The sequence below is a fragment of the Canis lupus genome, chromosome 22 (assembly GCF_048164855.1).
Source record: "Canis lupus baileyi chromosome 22, mCanLup2.hap1, whole genome shotgun sequence".
Taxonomy (NCBI): Eukaryota; Metazoa; Chordata; class Mammalia; order Carnivora; family Canidae; genus Canis; species Canis lupus.
Genome location: NC_132859.1, coordinates 12,801,180 through 12,821,886, shown reverse-complemented (window position 1 = coordinate 12,821,886; position 20,707 = coordinate 12,801,180). Strand labels below are relative to the sequence as shown.

The window sequence follows — 20,707 nt, the reverse complement described above, 5'->3', positions numbered from 1 at the left end:
ACACTTTAGCACGTTTCCAATATTCGGTTATTTTTTATTTGAAGGCATTTTTCCAGCTATTCTAGAAGAGTTTATGTGAGGTTTTAGCTTTTACTTCTTTGCTCCTTTGGGGCAAAGTTTCATGATAAAACCAGCTGGAATAATTTTTCAACTAAAAGGAAGAAATGAAGGATATTGCATTTGAATACACTATTCCAGCATCTCTTCCATCATTTCCATTGCTATTGTTTGAGTTGGTTATTTATCTGTGGCTACTTCCAAAAAAAAAAAATAGAGAAAGAAAGAAAGAAAGAAAGAAAGAAAGAAAGAAAGAAAGAAAGAAAGAGAAAAAGAAAGAAATTACAGCAAAAATTGAGTGTACTCTATGCTGTTGCCTGTAGCCTTAAACATCTGGTTTACATTTTCTGTCTGCTTCAGAATTTTACTGGCTCTTGAAAATATGATAGGAAAATTAAACCATGAATTTAAAATAGGCTATGTTAGAATTAGACTGAGGACAAAGAAATGAGATTGCAACAAGAAGAAAAAGTAGAATGACTATCTCCTTCAGGGAGGAGAAGACCGATTACTTCTTGCCCAAAGGAATCTCTGCTTGCATGCAACATGTTTATTGACAGTAGAAGCGTACACACTTGAGTCTCTCTTACATCAGAATGAAGCCATTAGGACAAGCAGTTCTATCAGTTGTGTTACCTTCTTTCTGACTTCTTTAGTTAATTCTAGGGCGAAGAGATATGCATCTGGGAAACTCGAGGCATATTTAAGTTGGGAATAATAAAACAAGCAAAAAACAATGTTAGTGTCTTGTTTTTACCTCTGTACCCTGACTTTACTCCTTGCCTTACTAGACTTCCACAGATCTAGTTGCTGTGATACTGTGATTTTAGGAAGTGGTACAAGATGATTTCCAATTTAGAAGGCATGGATCAAAAAAGCCCCCTACCCCAGACCCCAAGAAACACAATCAACCAACAAAAACAAAAAAACAAGACAGTAGCAAATAGTGCTTTAGGAAAAAAGTATGTTGAGACTGGGTGAGGGCTAGCGGAGTCAAGCCATGCATGACAAAGGGAAGATGTCCAGCATCTGCTGTTTCTGGACAAAGCTCTTCTTGTGAAGGGCTGATAATCGTCTCACTTGCTTTAATGAATCATACTATGAGTTTATGCCACATCTTCAGTAGTACACAACTCAATAGAATATCAACACAGGGACACATTTATATATTTTCTTTCAAGAAGCACTACTATTCCAAAATGCATCGAAGTTCCCAAAGGTTAGCAACATTTGGATTAGTGCAGTTTATATTCATTCTGTACCAGAATTAATGAGCAGTTTTATGCAGTCTCCTCCAGAATTTGGATATAGACATAATAGCTTGTCTGACTTTTTCTTCTTTTTAAATTATCATGCCTTATTCTGTTCTATTTCCTGACCTGAAAACATGATAGGTCAAGAAAATAGGTTTGTTCTATCAGAGCTTTTAATGATTTAGTTTGCCCACTTTGAGCCATAAATTGGTGGAGGCAGAGATGGAATAGCTCTGTTTACAGGCTGAGGCTTCTGAAATAATTCACTTTGATGTGGAGGCCTTGCGTTTCATTGGGCCTGGGTTTCTTCCTTCCAAGGCCCATGAAATGGTACTTCAGAAATTGGCTGGGCAGTGCTTCTAGTTCCACTTTGGATTCTGTTAGTTTAACTTCTTTTGTATTTTAGTAGGAGTGAAAGATCCAAAACATGTTCATATTTTATTGTCTTCTGTGACAATCTTAGGGCTGTCCATTCTGCATTTGGGAACACCACCTCTTGTTTCTCTTCGTATACTGCCTTCTTATTTGCCTCTCCATTTTTTATTTACTTTTTCTTACTTGAATGACTGACTACCTGAGTTCAAATATCAGTTTTGCTATTTCCCTTGTGATCTTGGGCAGAGATAGGTTTCCATTTCTTCATCTGTAAAAAGGGGATGATATAATAGCATCTCCTTTTAGAAAGGTAGTGAGAGATTATGGATTTGGCACACATAAAAAATTTAGAATAATGCGTGGCCCACAATAAAGGTTGGCTGTCATGGGTAGAATGGGGAGGTGGAAGGTATTTTGAGGCAAGACCTCTACCAATTTTTTTTTTTCCAATCCTCAAATCATGTCCATGAGAAGAGATTTTCAGGTGCTTTTATTGAGCTCTTTAAGGCTTCTTTTGTGAAAGTACAGAACACAGGATGCTTTGGGCAGGGGAAATCTACCAGTAGCCAAATAAATGATATGTAATACCAATAAAAGAAGGAAGTGGCATGCCCAGGAGCTGAGGAATGGCAAGTAATTTAGTAGAACCTTTCTCAAGGTCAATTTGGCAATGTATATTAAAAGACTGAAAATGTGCATGCTTTTTGACGTAGTAATTCCACTTTTGGGAGTTGTTCCCAAGGACATAACTAAGGATGTGGGAAAGATTGAGCTCCAAGAATATTCAACAGACTGCTCTTTGAAAAAGCAAAAGTTGGAAATCACCTAACACTCTTTTGGTTAGGCAAACTATAGTGATTTCAAACAATGGATCACTATGTTGTAAAAAAAAAAAAAAAAAAAAATCAGCATGGAAAGATGATCATGATATGCCAGTAAATGAAAACAGCAGCTTCAAAAGCATCAGGGTTTGATTTGCAGTGTCCTAGAAAGGTAAGCTTAGAGAGTTGCACAGCAAGATGTTACAGTGGTCCTTTTTGAGTAAGATTAGATGTGTTTTTCATTTTTTTTTCTTTTTTGTCTCTATATTACCATTTCTCATAGTGGACAAGTTTTTCAGTTTTCACTGCACTGTCAAGTGAAAAAATGTGAATACTCAAAAAGCATCTTAGGTTTGATGTTTAAATGTTCTGAAAACATTCTGAGAGCATGGTGTATGTAGTTCTTGGCTTCTAGAGATCTAAGTTCCAGTCTAGGTTCTGCGACTGATAGTGAAGGAGACTTTGTACAATTACAAGCGCTCCCAGTCTTCAGTCTTCATTTCCTCCTCTGAGGGATGGCTACGGTGACGATTAAATTGCCGCCGTGAGGCTGTGTAGATCAGATAAAATACTGAATGTGAAAGTGTTTGAAGCTTGTACAAGTATAATTTGGAACTTGTTATTAATCTTGAAGAGTAATTCACTTAACTCTGAGGAATCGGGTATGATTGAACAGCCAAGATGATATGATTCATTTCAGCCCAGTTTTTGCAGTCTGTGCGGTTTCGCAGGATTCTTCAGATAATACCCTGTCATCTTGTGAGGCGGGTAGGAAGAACCCAAGTACTCAGCGATCTGCCACTGTTAGCCAACAATTTAGTGAAAGTTTGGATTTCATAATACAAGAATAATCAGAATGAGGAGACACTCAAGTTAGGATTTTCTGGGTATATAGCTTCAGCAATTTAGTCATAGCAGCAAATAAACATGGAATAGGACAATAATCATACCGTGAAAACCTCTTACGTGCCTTGATGTGGAGATTTAATTACATTATGAAAGATAATTAACACCAGGACAAACTCTGCCAGCATTAGAGATGGTATAACAGATGCTTCATCTTAAAAACTTTAGAGCATACTTTTTTTCATTAAAAATAAATCCAAAATGTAACTTAAAAATAATAGCTAAAACATGTTTACTGCTTGTTTGCGGTTTCCCAAGAATTGTGCTAAGGAGCTCAATTATATATATATTAAAGATTTTATCTATTTATTTGACAAAAAGAAAGGGGGGGGGAAGTACAAGCAGAGGGAGGGGCAGGCAGAGGGAGAGGGAAAAGCAGACTCCCCACCAAGCAGGGAGTCCGACGCAGGGCTTGGTCTTGGGGCTCTGGGATCATGACCTGAGCCACCCAGGTGCCCCCCTGATTATATATCTCAATCACTGATTCTCAAAGTCTGGTTTCTAGGCCAGCAGCATCAGCCTCATCTAGCAACTTGTAAGTCCTAGGGCCCTCCTTTTTCTCAGACTTCTAGGGGAATCAGAACCTGTAGTTCACTGTTCCCTCTAGGTGATACTTTTGGGGGTCCATTTGAGAACAGCTGATTTAAATTGGCCTCATTGTAACATTTGAGGCTACTGTCACTATCCTTATTGCATAGCCGAGGAAACTAAAGCTTGGAGATTCTAAGCATCTTGTCCAAGAGCAGGAGTTAAGTACGTACTGGATCTGGGGCACGAATTCATGTCTCTCTGCTTCTAAGCCAGTACACACAACCACTATTTAACCTGAGAATCCGTTGCTCTTCTTTTTCTCTCTTCATCTTCAACCTAAGTCGTAGCATGTGCTGTGTTGAGATGAAGACTCAAAAGGGCTGGTTTCTGTCTGGGATCCCAGACATTATCTTGTCTTAATGCCAAAATTTGGTTAATTCCACAAGTGATTCCTGAGTAAGAAATTGGCCCAGGTGACCAGGCCAGGTAGGGAATGGTGGCTTTGGCTCCAAATACCAGTGTCAATCTTTAGCTCTAATGAGCTGACCTAAATTACATGGTTCCCATGAGGACTTTATTAGCTTCAAGGCAGCCTCAGTATCACAACTAAAAACCAGAGAGTGAGGAAGAGGAGAATATTTTCAGCCCATTTCTTTGTAAACCCTCACCCAAATCTCAGTTCACGCCAGCTTCTCATTTTTAATGTCAAGAGAAGGTGGACTGGAGGAAAGTATAATCAATGATGGAGCCCCAAAGTCCCTTCTCTCCAGAAATTGTGCACATTTTCTAGATCTGGACTTCTTCCCACCAATTTTTCAGGAAAAGACAGTTTTCAAGAAACAATTCTGAGGAGGTTTGCAAAGGAAGAGAAACTGCTTCCAACTGGGCCTAGAGCTTAAACTCTTAATGTGAGCACGCCAAGTTCAACATCCTTCCCCCTGCTTCAGTGCCTATCCCTTTTAGCATCTGCCCTTCCCTGGCTTCACAGGGGAGCCAAGAGCAAGCTGGAGCTCCCTCTAGAGGTCACCAGGATGCTAGTCATAAGGTCATCCCTAAGGTTGCCAGAAGCAGGTAGCAAACATTTCTATTTCAAAGTTTATGTTTAGGAGGGGGAGGTTAGAACATTTGTATTTGGAAGAGAGCTTCATAGAGGAGACTGTAGTCATTTGAAAATGTTTTATCTTTCAGTTATGGGACATGTTTTTTAAAATATGAATTTGAATGAAGAAGGTTGTTTTTTGTTATTGTTGTTTTGTTTTTTCCTTTGGAATTCAGATCGACCACTCAGCTCTCTCAGGGACCTTCTTTCAAGGAACAACTCAGAATACCTGTGGTATATTTTGTGGTCTGCCTAGTATCCATTTCCTTCTCCCTCTTTCTTAACACAACCCTGCTTTTATTCAATTATGTTCTCTGTGTGGGCAGGTGTTTGAGGCATTACATGCATCAGTGCTGGGGTAAATCGTGATTGATATAGCCTTAACTACAAATAAGGATCACCTAGGGGGAACTTAAACCTCTTTAGTGTTCAGGTCCCACCCCATTTAATTAAAACTTGACCTCTGGAGGTGGGCTTCCTCCTGATTCTAATGAGCAGTCAGGATTTGTTGAGCTGGTCACAGGGTTAGCCCCTTGCCAGTGATTGGTGCTGTGCTCTTGATAAAATGCTGGCGATGAGATAGGCGAATGTAGCTGAGGTTTGTTGAAAACTTTGCCTTATATTTTTACAAAGGAAGTTTACAGGAAGAAACACCGTTTCTAACTCTGGACGGTATTATGTTTGCCATTGGTACCTGGAACTATCACAGCCATCTTGAGACCATGGGGTGCCCAGCCCAAGAGGACAAGCTGATGTGCTGTGGATGGCATTGATGAGAAGGTAAGGAACCTTTATTATTGATATTGCCCTAGAGCCACCCTATCTTCAGATCTATTTTTGTGTGCAATAATATATACCCCTTGGATTATAAGGTATTTTCTTTTTTTATTTTTTAAAAGATTTTATTTATTTATCCATGAGAGACAGAGAGAGAGAGAGAGAGAGAGAGAGGCAGAGAGGCAGAGAGGCAGAGGGAGAAACAGGCTCCATGTAGGGAGCCCGATGTGGGACTCAATCCCGGGACTCCAGAATCACGCCCTGGGCTGAAGGCAGCGCTTAAACTGCTGAGCCACCCAGGCTGCCCTATAAGGTATTTTCCATTGTTTTTTGTTACCTGCAGCCAGAAGTATAATGGTCAATTTTTCTACCTTTCGGGAACCTACATGTAGTACTAACACCGACTTACTATATGGTTCTAGTCGAAGCTTAGACTGAGACAGCTGATTACAGAGCGATTAGGGCATTTTCAATTCAGAAGATAGATAGCCTTGGGTAGGGAGAAGGTATAATTATAATCATCTAGGGGGATTTTACAAAAAGAGACACATATCCCATCTCAGCTCTTTGGGAGATGAAGTATATTGGAATCATGGGGGGTGGGTATTATAGGCAGGAGAACTAAGGAAACATTTTGAAAAAATTCCATGATTTAGGTAGGTATGTTTTTACATGCTTATCATCTAAGAAATATTTGCTTAGGTACTAATCATTTGAACCAGAAGAGTCTTTAAATTTCAACTCTATAGTAAGCCAGACCACAAGAAATAACTAGTCTATGTTACAGTCTAGAAATAACTAGATTATTAACTTGTATTAAACTGTATCTGCCTCCAACAACTTCCCTTACAGAACAGTGACTTAACATTGTCTTCAACCTTCACAAATATCCACATACTTGGATATTAAATACATATTTTGTACAGTTTCCTGTCTCCAAGATTTCTAGGGTTTTTTAGGACACTTAATGTATCTTTACAAATCCAATGTTTTTTTTGTTTGTTTGTTTGTTTGTTTTTAATTTTTTTTTTAACTTTTATTTATTTATGATAGGCACACAGTGAGAGAGAGAGAGGCAGAGACACAGGCAGAGGGAGAAGCAGGCTCCATGCACCGGGAGCCCGACGTGGGACTCGATCCCGGATATCCAGGACCGCGCCCTGGGCCAAAGGCAGGCGCCAAACCGCTGCACCACCCAGGGATCCCTGTTTTTTGTTTTTTTTTTTTTTTTTTTTTTTTTTTGCTTACTGGGGCACCCAGAAAGCCAGATTCCCCCAGCCACTGTCTCCATGGCAGAAATACCACTGTGGCTCTGGAGCTCAGTTCTCACCAACTATGCTACTTTGGGTTCCCGTAGGGTGTCATTGTGCCCAATACTGTTCTCAATCTTTATAATACTATAGCAGTTTAGTCAGCTCTCATAAATGTAGAGAGAATGTTTTATTCTTCTAAATTATGCTGTTAGGGTTTGCCACCGTGGGGCGTTTTGGTCACAAAATGTGAAGTTCAGTAAGTGTACTTTTAGCTCATGTGTATGACCCTTTCTCTGGAGTGTCTCTAGAGTTGTTGGCTGAAGACAGGTTTTCATGGCCAGGAACCACCACTTCCCTGGACATGCCTGCCTTGGCTGGAGACTAAGAGCCGGATTTCTTTCGCCCTTTGAGCAAGTTCTTTTTCAGTGCTCTCATAGTCCTTGTCTATAGTCTGGCTTGGGCTCAGCCCCTTCTGGCTCATTAGACCAGTTGATGTGTTTGAACATTGGTGCTGTTTGTGGAAGGCTTGCTTTTTTCCCTTCCAGAAAGTTTTCTGGTGGAAGGCTTTTTCCCCTTCTGGAAGGTTTTCAAACCCTCAGTGCACATCAGTAGGCACAATTGGATAAGTGTAGGATGAGTGTGTCTAACTTGGCACACCCAAAGCCATTTAGAGTACCTGCTCTTCCAGGACACCACGCTCTTGGATTTGCAGAATCAGAGTATTGTTTGTCCATTATGCTGTTCAGTGTTCTGTGTATAAAGACACCATGTTCTTTCTTTTTTTTTCTTTTCTTTTCTTTTCTTTTCTTTTCTTTTCTTTTCTTTTCTTTTTTCTTTTCTTTCTTTTCTTTTTTCTGTAAGGCTGGGAATATTTTTGTCGTCTTTCATTCAGCATTTATTGCATGTCCATTTGCCAGGTCCTGAGGTATATGCTGGTGATGCACAGTTGAATAAGACATGGACCTTGCCCTCAGAAAATTCAGATTGCAGCTTGGAGGTAATTAGAGTGCTGTTTGGGAAGTGCTGTGATATGGCACTCAAACTTGTTTTTGTTATTGCCTGGAAACTACCTCAATCCTCATTTTTTTGGAAGTCTCTTGTAGCTCACAGCTCAGCTCATTTGTCAGTTCCCTGAGTGGAGCTCCAGGTAAAGCACGCTACCACTATCTGCTCACTCTCCCATATAGCCTCCTGTGTTATTAACTTACGGTTTTGCCTTCATGTTTTATTTTTCTCATAGTGCTCACCAATATCTGAGATTATCCTGTCCATTTATTTGTGATCTAAACTCATTGAGGGAAGAAGCTGTCTTTTTCACTGCTGAATCCTCAGTGTTTTCTGAATAAAATCAGGAATGAAATCACACAGGTGCACTAATACCCTCTTGGTGGAATTAGAAGAGTCTTGCTAAAACTGGAGATGCCTGAGCTGAATTTTTAAACATTAGGACAAGAAGCATCTAGGAGGGCATGCAGGTAGAGAGAGCAGTCTGTAGATGTGCTCCAAAAACTGCACAAGGTCCAGTATTGCAGGAGTGGAAGCACATAGTGCTGGTGAAAGGGCAGGCTGGCCCAGCATCCATGAATCCCATCATCAAGTAAGGTCTTATGCAGGGGCTGAGAGTGACTACATTTATATTTCAGGAAAACCAAAAGTTATTTTTCCAACTGGGATTTACAAGACACTACTTCTTGGGTTTCTCCACCATGTGAATTTGGAATTGCTGCCGAGGGGGCAGGGGTGGATGTGGGGGGTTGGCAGGGACAGGAGCGAGGGTGGGTTGGGAACAAAGTTAGGGCAGGCCTTTATCTTTCTTGAGAAATAAGAGCTACACTAATTGTAGTTTTTCCTCTGCCTTGGTTCTTTTGTGTATTCATGATCTTCCTGACTATCCTCTCAGCTCAAAGACTGAAGAGGCCATGACCTATTCATCTTTGTCTCACCAAGGCCTAACAGTGCTTTGCAAATTAGGACTTAATAGAGCTGTGTAAGTAAATATCATGTTTAGAGCACAGTTTTGCCTCTGCCTGTGGTAAACGTCTTCACCTGGGATCTTCCAGGTGCCGGTTGGATTGATTGGCTTTTGTTTGTGGTAACAGTTGTAGTTTTATTGGATCTGTGTAAACTGACTCATCTTTAAAGTGAAGTCTTAAAAAAAAAAAAAAAAGGCTGGATAGCATGTTGGGTGGCATTTTATTTACTTTAGAAAAGCTCTCCCAGCTTTTTTAGCATCAGCACAGGGCAGTGGAAGTAGTGTTGCCTTCACGAGCAGATTGTTCTTTTGTCCAGTCATGGTGCTAACATGAACCAGTGATGAACAAATGGTAAATCACTGACTCCTCTGAGCCTGTGTCCTCTGCTGCAAAATGGAAGCAATTAAGCTATTTTATATGGAGGATTGTTGTGCATGCTAGAAGAAGATAATGGATGAAGTCTTTGCACCCTGCCACATGATAAAGCATCCATTAATGCCAGTTTCCAAATTTGACTTTGCTTCATGAAGATCAAGAAAGTAAAACATCTGTAAGTGGTGTGCCAAGTGAAAAAACTTCATCCTACGGTAACTCAAATTTGGGAATTTCTTGCTGAATTCCCTGAGGAGTTTTGTTAGATGGCCCTCAAAGCTATCTTTACTGCTTGCTTGTTTCAACACTTTGGTGAAATATGAGTATGCAGAGTGTCATTGTTGGTGAGAAGAGTGATTGTCCAGAGAGAGCATAATTCTCTGAGTCATAAGGATCGAATGTGAGCTATTACCTCCCACTTGTAATTCTATATTGTACGTGAGCATCAGATAGCAAAACAAGCATTCTGCTTAAAACTGCAGAAGTCACAGAGTTTGTTTAATGATTACTACAGCTTGCTTTGTAATTATGATTGCATGGGCAATCCTGTACAATCCAGGGAACTTTTGGAAAGTAGTGACAGTAATTTATGGCCATGTGGTTTTGTCTGGATGCTTAAGTACTTGGTCTGTGGCCTGCCTACATGCTCCATTGCCTGCCTGATGGACCCATTCCCCACCTGCACAGTGTTTCCCCTTCTCAATGGAACACTATGGAATGAATACTGAGATTGTGGGAAAGACAAAGCGAAGAGAGTGTGTGTTAGGAAAGGGAGATTGGATCTGTAAAAAAAAAAAAAAAAAAAAAAAAATTCCTTTCACTGTATTTTTAGCTTTTCAATCAATGAAAGTCAGTGTCTTCATCTTTTTTAAGACCATGGAATATAAAGTTAGTGTGAAATTATGCACATTGGTGGATATCTAAAGTTATAAAAGGACATGGGAAATTCCTGTGGGCTTCAGGTAAACATCTGTGAATGTTGCCTTTTAACTGTATTTTTAAATAATTGAAAACTAATTTAAGTAAATCTGGATGGCTTCTGGTTACTTGTAAGCACGTTTTATTCATGATGACAAGTTCCTTCAAAAAGTAAGAGCACCATGTTTAAATCAAATTCAGATTTTTGGAGAGAGGCAGGAATGATAAAGTTAAGAGAAAGCAGTAATTGAGCATCTAGTTTCTGTCTATTGCTTTTGAAAATGTGCCACATCCTGAAAGGAAATTCTTATGTGTGCTACAGTCTCCGAAAGGAAAATGAAGATGTTGGCTAAATTCTTCAATAAGCCAGTCCCAAAGAATTTCCTTTGAATTTGTTTTATATGCTTTTTCTACTGAAAAACTTTAAGATAAGTTATAACTCTGCTTTGTGCTTTGAAAATAAATTCAGCACATTAATTGTATTTATGGGAGAAAGTAGTAAATGTCCCAGAATGAATACACAGCCATAATTTACTCGGAGGGAACTGCTACTGCCCATAAACTTCTCCTACTTGCCTCTTCTGGTTTATGACATCAGCCAGCCTCACAAATGAATCACTGCTTTGTGCTCCATCAGGTCCCTGCTCTATGCAAATTTCTACTGAATGCTTATCAAATAGGATTATTACTTATTATACATTTTCTTTGCTAATTTTCCAGGAGATTAAATGTAGTCTATATTTTATAGGGAAGATCTTGGTTTATCTGAGCTGTATATCCATTTGGATTGAGAAGTCCTTGAGCACCCACCGCTGACAGGGAATGGGGTAGAAATCAGGGATCTCTTTGCATCAGGAATTTGGGAGGTCTGTCTTAATCTCCTTCTGCAAGGAAGAGAAGTGGCTTGGTCTAAAATGTAGCTAGGCCTTGGCATCAGATGCGAGGGGTGACTCTAAAGCATTATAGAGTGTAACACCGATCCAGTGGTCGTGTGTACACACTTGAGTTCTAGGGGTTAAGTGGCACTTGAGTAAAACAAAAACAAACCAAGCTATTGTTATATATAGAATCTCTGTGACAATTTGGGAGCAAAAGGCAGCTTTTCTTTTGGGTCAGGGAAAATAGACCTAGCAGTAAAGGTGGTAGAAGGAGGTAAATGCCACTTTGGCAAGGGGTGCTCCTGTCTGGGGTGAACTGAAGCTCTAGGTAGCCCAGGTGAGGTGCAGTGAGGACTCCGGGGTCACAGTGGTGGCATCAGTACTGGAAGGAGATCTAGGTCTTGGTCCCACTAAAGCAGTTCTATAATAACTTGAAAATAAATGACAAGGGAAGCATAAGACCTGTGAGAAGCCGTCAACAAGAAACTACAGAGATTTTAGTCTTAAATACACTTATTATGAAAATGAATGAAATGTGCTAACCTCAAGAAGTTATTACAGCAAAATAAACTCAAAGAAAGTAGAAATTACTAAATATAAAAGATAAAAAGAAAACTTTCAAAAAGATGTTAGAAACCAGAACCTAGTGTTTTAAAAATAATTATTAAAAGATATCCTCTTGACAAGTTTCATAGAACATTAGAGAACATGAGCAACGAAAAATAACCACAGAAATTAAAGCAATTAAAAAGATAAAAGAATTCTATGAATAGCTTTATATAAGCAATTTGAAAACCTAGATTGAATAAGTTTTTTTTTGTTAACATTAACTCAAATAGAGCCAAAACATTGGGATAGACCATGCTATTGGAAAAACTTGCAATAGTGATTAAAATTTGTTCCTATTATTGGCACTAGTGCAGATTTTCCTGGAAAAGACTCACAACCTACAAGGTGGTATAATTTCCATATTAGATAAAATTTTCTAGAAATGAACAAAATAAGAGACTCCCAGACTCAATGAATGAGCTAAGAGTTATTCTGGTTTTAAAACCTAATGCGAATGATATAAAAAGGATGCTATAAGTATTTTATTTTTTAAGTAATTTTGAGTTTGTACTTGGCAACTAATCACCCAGTTTGCAAGAAGCTATTTAAAATTAAGCTTACTTACTATATTTAAAATATGATTTAAAATATGATTTGATTCTCTGAAAGTTTTACGTACAGTTTTCAAAATACACCTGATTTGTCATCAAGGTTTACTCAGGAACAGAATCAAGTTAGGGGAAATCTGAGAGCAAGCAAGGGTGGAGTTCAAGTTGCCACACAGAACAAATATATGTCATGAAATTACAAAAGGACTTTTGGGGGAAAAAGTATACAAGCATAAGAGAACAAGAATGTGTTGTACACAAGCTACAAATTTCTGAAAGAGAACATGAGATCAGATCTATGGACAAAAATAAGATGAAACTACAGTCCAAACACACAGGAAATATTGCTCTGGTTATAGAATAGTTTTAGGAACTTCAAAACAAAAATCTATCTTTTCTCAAAAATTCAAGAGCATCAACTGGTTAACCCTTGGATTTAATTTTTAAAAGTTTTGGTAAATTTGCCAGTTTACAAAATCATTTATTTTATATACTGGTGATAATAGTTTAAAACATAATAAAGTAATGATACTATTAAAAGCAGCAAAATAACAAAATTCTAAATATTGAGAAATAAACCTTATAAAATTTATGGACTTTATGAAAAAATATGAATCTTTACTGAGAGACTTAAAAGCATATTAAATGAGTATAGAAAAATTAAAATAACGTTATAGAATTTTGAAAGGATAGAGAATTTCATCCAAACAAGAAATATAAAAATATACAAAATCATCATTTTTCTTGAACCCATAAAGAAATTCAGGAATGAGACCCAAATGAGGTTTCAGGGCAACTAACCAGCCAGGAATTTGAGAGAGGGACCCCTCCAAGGAGTCAGATGTCAGAACCATTTCACTTGTAGAACAGAAGGAAAACAGGTTCATCATCAGAGTGAAAGAATAGTCTTTTCACCAACTGATGCTAGAACAGTTAGATATCCATATACAAAAACTGAATTTTGATTCATTTTCCGGACTGAATGTATCATACCCCCCAACCCCAAAATCAGATGTTGGAAGTCCTAACACCCAGAAATTCAGGATTCGACTATTCCTGGAGAGTGGGCCTTAGAAGAGGTGACTAAGTTATAACGAAGCCTTTAGGATAGGCCCTAATCCAATCTGATGGGTGTGCTTATAAAAAGAAATTAGGATACAGAGAAAGACCAGGGAAGTCTGATCATAGAAGAAAGGCTATCTGCAAGGTAAGGATCAAGGTCTCAGAAGAAACAAAACCTGCTTGATGTCTTAATTTTGGACTTCTAGCTTCCAGAACTGTGAGAACATAAATTCCTGTTGTTTAAGCTACCCAGTCTATGGTATTTGTTATGGCAGTCCTAGCATGCCATTCATAACTCAAAATAGATCATAGACTTAAATATAAAACCTAAACTATAAAACATCTAGAATAAAATGTAAGAGAATCCTTATGACCCTGGATTAGGCAAAGATTTCTTAGATAAGACCCTAAAAGTATAACTCTTAAAAGAACAAATTGATCATCAGGACTTCATCAAAATTAAGAATCTCTGGTGATTTAAAGCTGTTGTTTACAGAGTACAAAGACAAGCCACAGACTGGGAGAAAATGTACATCTCAGGTAAAGAACTTGTATCTAAACTATATAAATAACTTTAAAAACACAGTAAGAAAATTTCACACACACAAAAAAAATGGGCACAAGATTTGAACAGTTACTTAACCCAAGAAAATAAAAGCATGGCAAACACCTAAAAAGATGCTAAACATCATTAGACTTAGGGGGAAATGCAGATTTAAGACCACAGTGTTCTGTCACCACACAGTTACTGGAATGGCTGAAGTAGCAAAACAACTAAAAATCCCAATAATACCAAATGCCGAGGAGGATGCACAGAAACTGGAAATTTCCCATGCTGCTGGTGAGAATGCAAACACGGTACAGTCCCTTTGGAAAAGAGTTTAGGAATTCCATCCGTCCGTCCGTCCATCCATCCATCCATCCATCCATCCATGAGAGACACAGAGAAAGAGGCAGAGACACAGACAAAGGGAGAAGCAGAGTCCCTGAAGGGAGCTCAATGCAGAACTCGATCCTGGGACCATGCCCTGAGCCGAAGGCAGACGTTCAACCACTGAGCCACCCAGGTGCCCCAGGAATTTCTTTTAAAGTTACACGTAGTTTACCATATAATTTAACCCCTTGGAACTTATCTAGGACAAATAAAAACTTGTGTTGATCCAAAAATCTTGTAGTGAATATTCCTAGTGGTTTTGTTATCACTCAAAGGCTACCCAAATGTCCTTCAACTGGTAAATGCTAAAATAAGATGTGGTAAATCCATACAATAGAATATCACTCAGCAGTCCACATGGACCATGTACTGACACCTGCAACTACATGAAATGATTCTCAAGTATATTATGCTAAGTGAAAGATGCTAGAGTCGAGGCTACAGAGTATAAAATTCCATTTATATGACTTTATGCAAGGGATAAAACTATAGGAACAGAAAAAACATTAGTAGTTGCCAGAGTTTAGATATTGGGCCAAGGGTTGACAAAAGGGACATGAGGAAATTTCTTTAGGAGATGAAACTGTTCTGTATCTTGATAATAGTTATATCATGATTTCAAGCATTTGTCAAAACTTGTGGACTAAAAATAAAATGAATTTTATTGCCTGTAAATAATATCTCAGTCAGCCTGGCTTTAAAGGACAGGATTTGAAGAAAGAATAGGATAATAATCAGATTAATTTGGGGATGGCCGATTCCCTAAATATCAGATTTGGATATGTGAAGGTTTAGACTTCTGCATAACGAAATGCACTAAAGTTAAAAAATTGGGTTAGAATGAAAAAATGTTTACAACATATTTAACAGACAACAGATTGTTAATCTAGAATAGCTCAACTGTTTCTACAAATTAGTAAGGAAGATACAAATTGCACAACTGAAAAATGTCTCCAAACATGAATTTCAGTTCACCATAGTATAATAATGGAATGAAACTGCTAACCTATATTGCTAATCAGGAAAAAAATGACTTTGTTATCATACATTAGCTTGGCACAGCTATTGAGGTTGTAGAGCAAGCAAATTCTCTTATACACTGAACAGAGAGTTAAAATGGGGAAAACTATTGGAAAGGCAATCTTAGAGTATCTATAAAAAGTTTAAAGAAGCCTACCATTGATGCAGCAAGTCCATTACTAAAATTCTATATTTTTAAAAGCTTATACCATATTTTTAACAATAGAAATTCAGAAATGGCCCACATAATTGTCAATGGAAGTGTTAAATAATGTATATCTATATGCAGCCAATTCAAAGACAGGATAAAGCTATATGTATTTACATGGATCTCTTTAAGTCATATTGTTAAGGGGAAAGTAAACTATAATATATAGACTTTCATCTGATTTATGTAGAACTTAGAAAAGGGGTTGTGTGTATGTGTGCATGATATAAATAAAATGAGGCTAATCAAACTTACTAGAGCTTACCACTATCTGAGTATCATGTGAGTGTCCTTATGTTTCTAGTTTCGAATTGTTACATTTAGAAAATACTTATATATTATGTGATTTGAAAAAAAAACAAAATGGAAAAAAATGAATCTTAAAATCTATAGTGCGTCATGCTGCATAAGGCCTGTGTTTTGAAATGCTTTGTTTAAAAAAAATGTATAATTGTTCAAATATTTTGATTTGGTAGTGTTTGACTTGTGATCACTTAAAGCATCACAAGTTATTACTAACAATGTCTGCTTCCAGTCTGCCATTGTTTGCAGTTTTGCATAGGAAATAGTTTGTCACTGTAGAAATTATTTCTCCCTTCTCTTGGGACTCTTCACTAGGCAATGCAGACATTCACATTGGGATATGTGATAAATATAATGTTATGTAGCTAGTTTCTGATAATGCCTCTCTTACTGCAGGAAAATTCGGATCCAGATTTGAGCTTGTGGGTTTCCTTTTTCCATCAGAGTGAAACAGAGAAGGGAATATGACATGCTCATATATAATAACTCTACAATATAGACAGCCCATCACGTAGGATTTGAAGCACTTTGCATGTCAGTGTTTTTCGTCTTTAGTGTCAGTCACTACGCAATTCAGGCTTCCATCTGATGGGAAGATTTCACTATTAATCTCAACCACCTCCTTACTCCACTCAGAAATGTTCTCCTGTCAATCAGTCATCACGTCTCCTTATTTTCTTGAAGGATGGTGTTATTAAACAACTTGCCTTAGGCCACAGAAGATAGCAGTTGTAAAGCCTAGACAGAAATACTGATTCTTAGTTTAGTACTTGTATCAACAAGTCTTGCTACCATAAAGGAACCTTTTTCTTTTACATGTTTAAGTTCAAATTTGCTACTCTGAAAGTATTATATGGTTTGCAATTCTAGAGCAGGTTCCTACCTGCCTGTTTTATTAGGGACTGTTGGGGGTTAAGAGGCTCTTTCCATCCAAAGAATCAAAGATCTAGGTCCTGAATTCTGAATATTGAACTCAATAGTGGCAGCTATTGGGGCTGTTAAAATCTCAAGCTCTCTCTCCTCTTTGAAGCACGGGGAAAGGTTGCATGACTGTACCCAATTATAGTTATGTGTAGTCAGGTGATTTGCTTTAGCCTTTAACATATGGAGAAAGTGATGTGTGTCACTCTAGAGGACATCTTTAAGAGTCCCTATGTTCCTTGCTACATCTTTCTCCCATTAGAGTGATAGATGATGTTCCAGGTAATGGCTACTCTATCAGCCTAGGTCTTAGGGGGAAACGCAGCATGAGGCAGAGCCCCATGTGTGATAACATGTGATGGAGGTGAGGAAAAGACCCTACAGTCTGTGTTGTAAGACATTGGGGATGTTTATAACTGCAGCACACTGCCCCATTGGGACTAATGACATTTTCCTAGTAACATAATTTTTCCCTAATCCAAACTCTTAAAATTTCTTAATGGCATTGTAAGCTTAAAACAAGACAAAACAGTATATCATTGCCTTTAATAATTTTTGGCTTGTGTATTTATGTATTAGGATAATGGTGAGTTTGTTTTTGTTGTTAGCATTTATTTAATTTTATTTTGACAATTAAAAAAAAAAGTTATCCCATATTTCTAAAATGTGTTTTTACAAGCTCCTATTTAAAGTGACATTTTTCATTTCGGTTTCCTGATTATATTTAAGAGTTAGAATGAGGACTTCTCATTTCAAGAAATAAAACCAGTCTTTATTGTATTGGCATGTATTTCTTTTAAAGGTTAAAGTTGTGACCTTTTATTTTTATGCACTCCTAGGGAAAGCTGACTGGGAATTACTGTAGGCATCTTTTTTGTTATTCCTTACCTGGGAATTCTAATGGTCCCATGATGTCCTGTTTGCTACTGCTAATGGTTAATGGTCATTCATTGATCAATGAATGGTTAGTCATCATCATTGAAGGTCTATGTTCTAAGCTTAACGTTTGGTTCTTGACATAGTGTTTGAGTGAATTTTCATGGTAACTATGCAAGATAGATGACAAAGCAACCCTCAGAGAGGTTAAGTAACTATAGTGATTCAGAGGTGTTAGGAAAAGATTCCCAGCTAAAAAAAAACTAAAAGAGAATATTGAGATAAGTGAGAAACCAGGAGAATAGTGCCCTGGAATTCCACTGAAGGAAATTGTTTTAGGAAGAAGTGTGTAACTGTGCAAAATGTTGCTGATAGTTCAAATAAGATAAGGGATAAAAATTGACCATTAAATTTGGCAACATAGAAGTCCTTGTGACCTTAACAAGAGAAGCCTTGGGGTGGTAGTGGGACAAGTCTGCTTGCATGGGTTAAGAAAGAATAGGAGGGAGATGCATTCGATTGCATATGGACAACTCTTTCAAGGAGTTTTGCTGTAACCAGAAATAGGGGAATAGCTGAAAAGAAAAGCAATGTAGAGGAAGATTTCTTTTGCTCTTCTCTTTTCTTTTCCTCCCCCCTCTCCCTTCTTCCTATCTTCCTTTGAACAATCTAACATCAGAGAAATAATAGTTTGAGTGTGTGCTCAGGAATAACCCAGTAAAGTGGATAAGATTGCTAATACAAGTGACAGAGAAAGTTGCCAGAGCAATGTTGAGCAGGTGAGAACAAGTGGCGTCTAGTACATGCTGAAAGCCCTAACTTTTGACATGAGCTTGAAGAGCTCATCCACTAAACTCTTGGGAAGGTAAGTATGTGCTTCTATGTGCTAGGTAGATGTGGAAAAGGATGAGAGAGTTTTGAGTCATTCCATTTTCTTGCTAAAGTAGAGAGGCCCATTGTGAGGGAAATGGGGAAAGACATGTTAGAAGTTTCAGAGGAGAGGGTAATAAGCCCAATGTCTCTGGGAGTGAGGAGAATAAACACAAGCAGAAGATAGCATCCATGAGCAGTGGTATGTGATGCACTGTGACAACATGGGTTACGGAGATTTTTAGGGGAGGGAGGGAGAGAATGGCTCAGAACAAGAGCCAAAGAAAACACCCATACCTTCTCCAAACATTGGGATTCAAGGGCTGGGGGGAAATAAAAGCCTTTCACATGAGAGATGCATGGGAAGTAGTGTCTTCTGAAGGCATTCAGGACTGAATTAGAGTAGAAGATGAAGAATATATGGAAAGATGAGATTTAGGATAGACCCATTAAGAGATGGAAAGGGATAGGGGAAGGGTGGGCCATGAACACAGGAGGCCTCCTGCTGCCCTCTAGAGGTGAAAGGCAGGAGGTAGGTGTTAGCAGGCATGTCTGTGAGACTCCTTCTGGAGCCCTACTAATGGACAAGCTTCACACTTGAGCACTATTGACAGGGAAACCCAAATAACTAAGTATGTAAAGAAACGTTCAACTTTAGCCTCACATTTCAGATAAATTAAGTCATAACCATGTATTTTTCTTTATCCCATTAGATTCATGAAAATTAGAAGTTAGATAATATCAGATGTTTAAGAAAATGGGAAGAAATAGGATTTTCTTTTTTTGTTTGTTTGTTTTGAAATAGGATGTTTTATGCCCCAGTGGTAAGATAGTAAATGGTTGACATTATTCTAAAGAGCAATATGGCAGTAATTAGAAAAATTAGTATATTTTATACCCAACCCTGGCAGTCCTGTTCCAGGATGTATCTGTCCAGGGTGAGTTTTCACCAGTCCATGAGGGGACGTCTAGGAAGATGTTGACTACAGCACTGCCTGTAGGAGCAAAAATTGGAGGCAATATAGATGGACTAGGGATGTGGATAACAAAAATGTAGTATATGTACATGTACATGATGGAACTCGCTATGGTTATATCAGATATGAGGGTAAATTAGACCCAGCACATGGGCAGCCCGGGTGGCTCAGCAGTTTAGCACCATCTTTAGCCCAGCACCTGATCCTGGAGACCCGGGATTGAGTTCCACGTCGGGCTCCTTGCATGGAGCCTGCTTCTCCCTCTGCCTGTGTGTCTCTGCCTCTCTCTCTCTCTCTCTTTCTCTCTCTCTGTATCTCATGAATAAATAAATAAAATCTTAAAAAATAGAAATAAACTAAAAATATAGTGTCGGGTTGGAAAAAAAGAACTGTTGAAATTTATAGTACAGTTTAACTCCTGTAAATTAAGTGTTAAATGCAAGAATACTATGTATTTCAGACATAACAATTAGTATTCTAATTCTAATACTAACAATTAGTATTCTAATTGTTAGTTAGTTACAGTCAGTAACCAAGGTGGAGAATGGGGTTGGAGATGGGGATCAAGGAGGAATAGATGCATTAAAATAAAGGAGGAGAGGAGTTTGCAAAGATGAGATAAGGCTAGAAAGGAGGGAGTCTGAGTAAGTCAACTCCCTACTCCTGAAATTTTAAAAAAGGAGAAAAAAATCAAACAATTCTTTTGTGATCCAGGTTTTATTAATGGATTTGGCATTTTGCTAGCCTTTATGCAAAGAGAAAGACTTTGTCACGTGTTCTAATAATTTCAAAAACTGTATACATGTTAACTTAGTAGAGAGCAGAGAAAAAAGATGACCTGGTTGAACTTAAGCACTTCTTGTTACCTCCATACTTCAAGATATTTTGGTATTAAATGTTTATATCAACATCAAAGTGGAAACAGTTACTTTCTACAAGATGGTGAGCAATTCAAGAATGAGGACAATGTCATCATCTAGTCTCCAAAACAGTGCTAACCAAGATAGACACATAGTATAAATTTTGCTGGACAAAAGTGGACTTTGCATATAGAGGGAATAATAATCAACAGTAATATTTTCAAATGCCAGATAATTAAATCCTTTGTGTGATATTATATATTTTTTTGGAGGCTACCAAGATAGCATGAGTGAATCACTGAATTG

The 20,707-nt window shown here is 38.0% G+C and overlaps 1 long non-coding RNA gene across 19 annotated transcripts in view; it reads left to right on the top strand.

Moving 5' to 3' along the window:
* The window catches only part of LOC140613892 (uncharacterized), a 195,920-nt gene that overhangs the window by 18,620 nt on the left and 156,593 nt on the right, over positions 1-20,707 (top strand). For 12 of the 19 annotated variants that reach the window (XR_012014794.1, XR_012014799.1, XR_012014798.1 and 9 more), the window contains one exon: positions 5,676-5,822. The exons of 1 other annotated variant lie outside the window; for it this stretch is intronic. This is a non-coding gene — a long non-coding RNA (uncharacterized lncRNA). Of the gene's footprint in view, positions 1-5,675; positions 5,823-7,925; positions 8,070-19,922; positions 20,484-20,707 lie in introns of those variants that run through there. 6 more of the 19 variants (XR_012014786.1, XR_012014797.1, XR_012014788.1 and 3 more) reach the window with 4 other exon arrangements.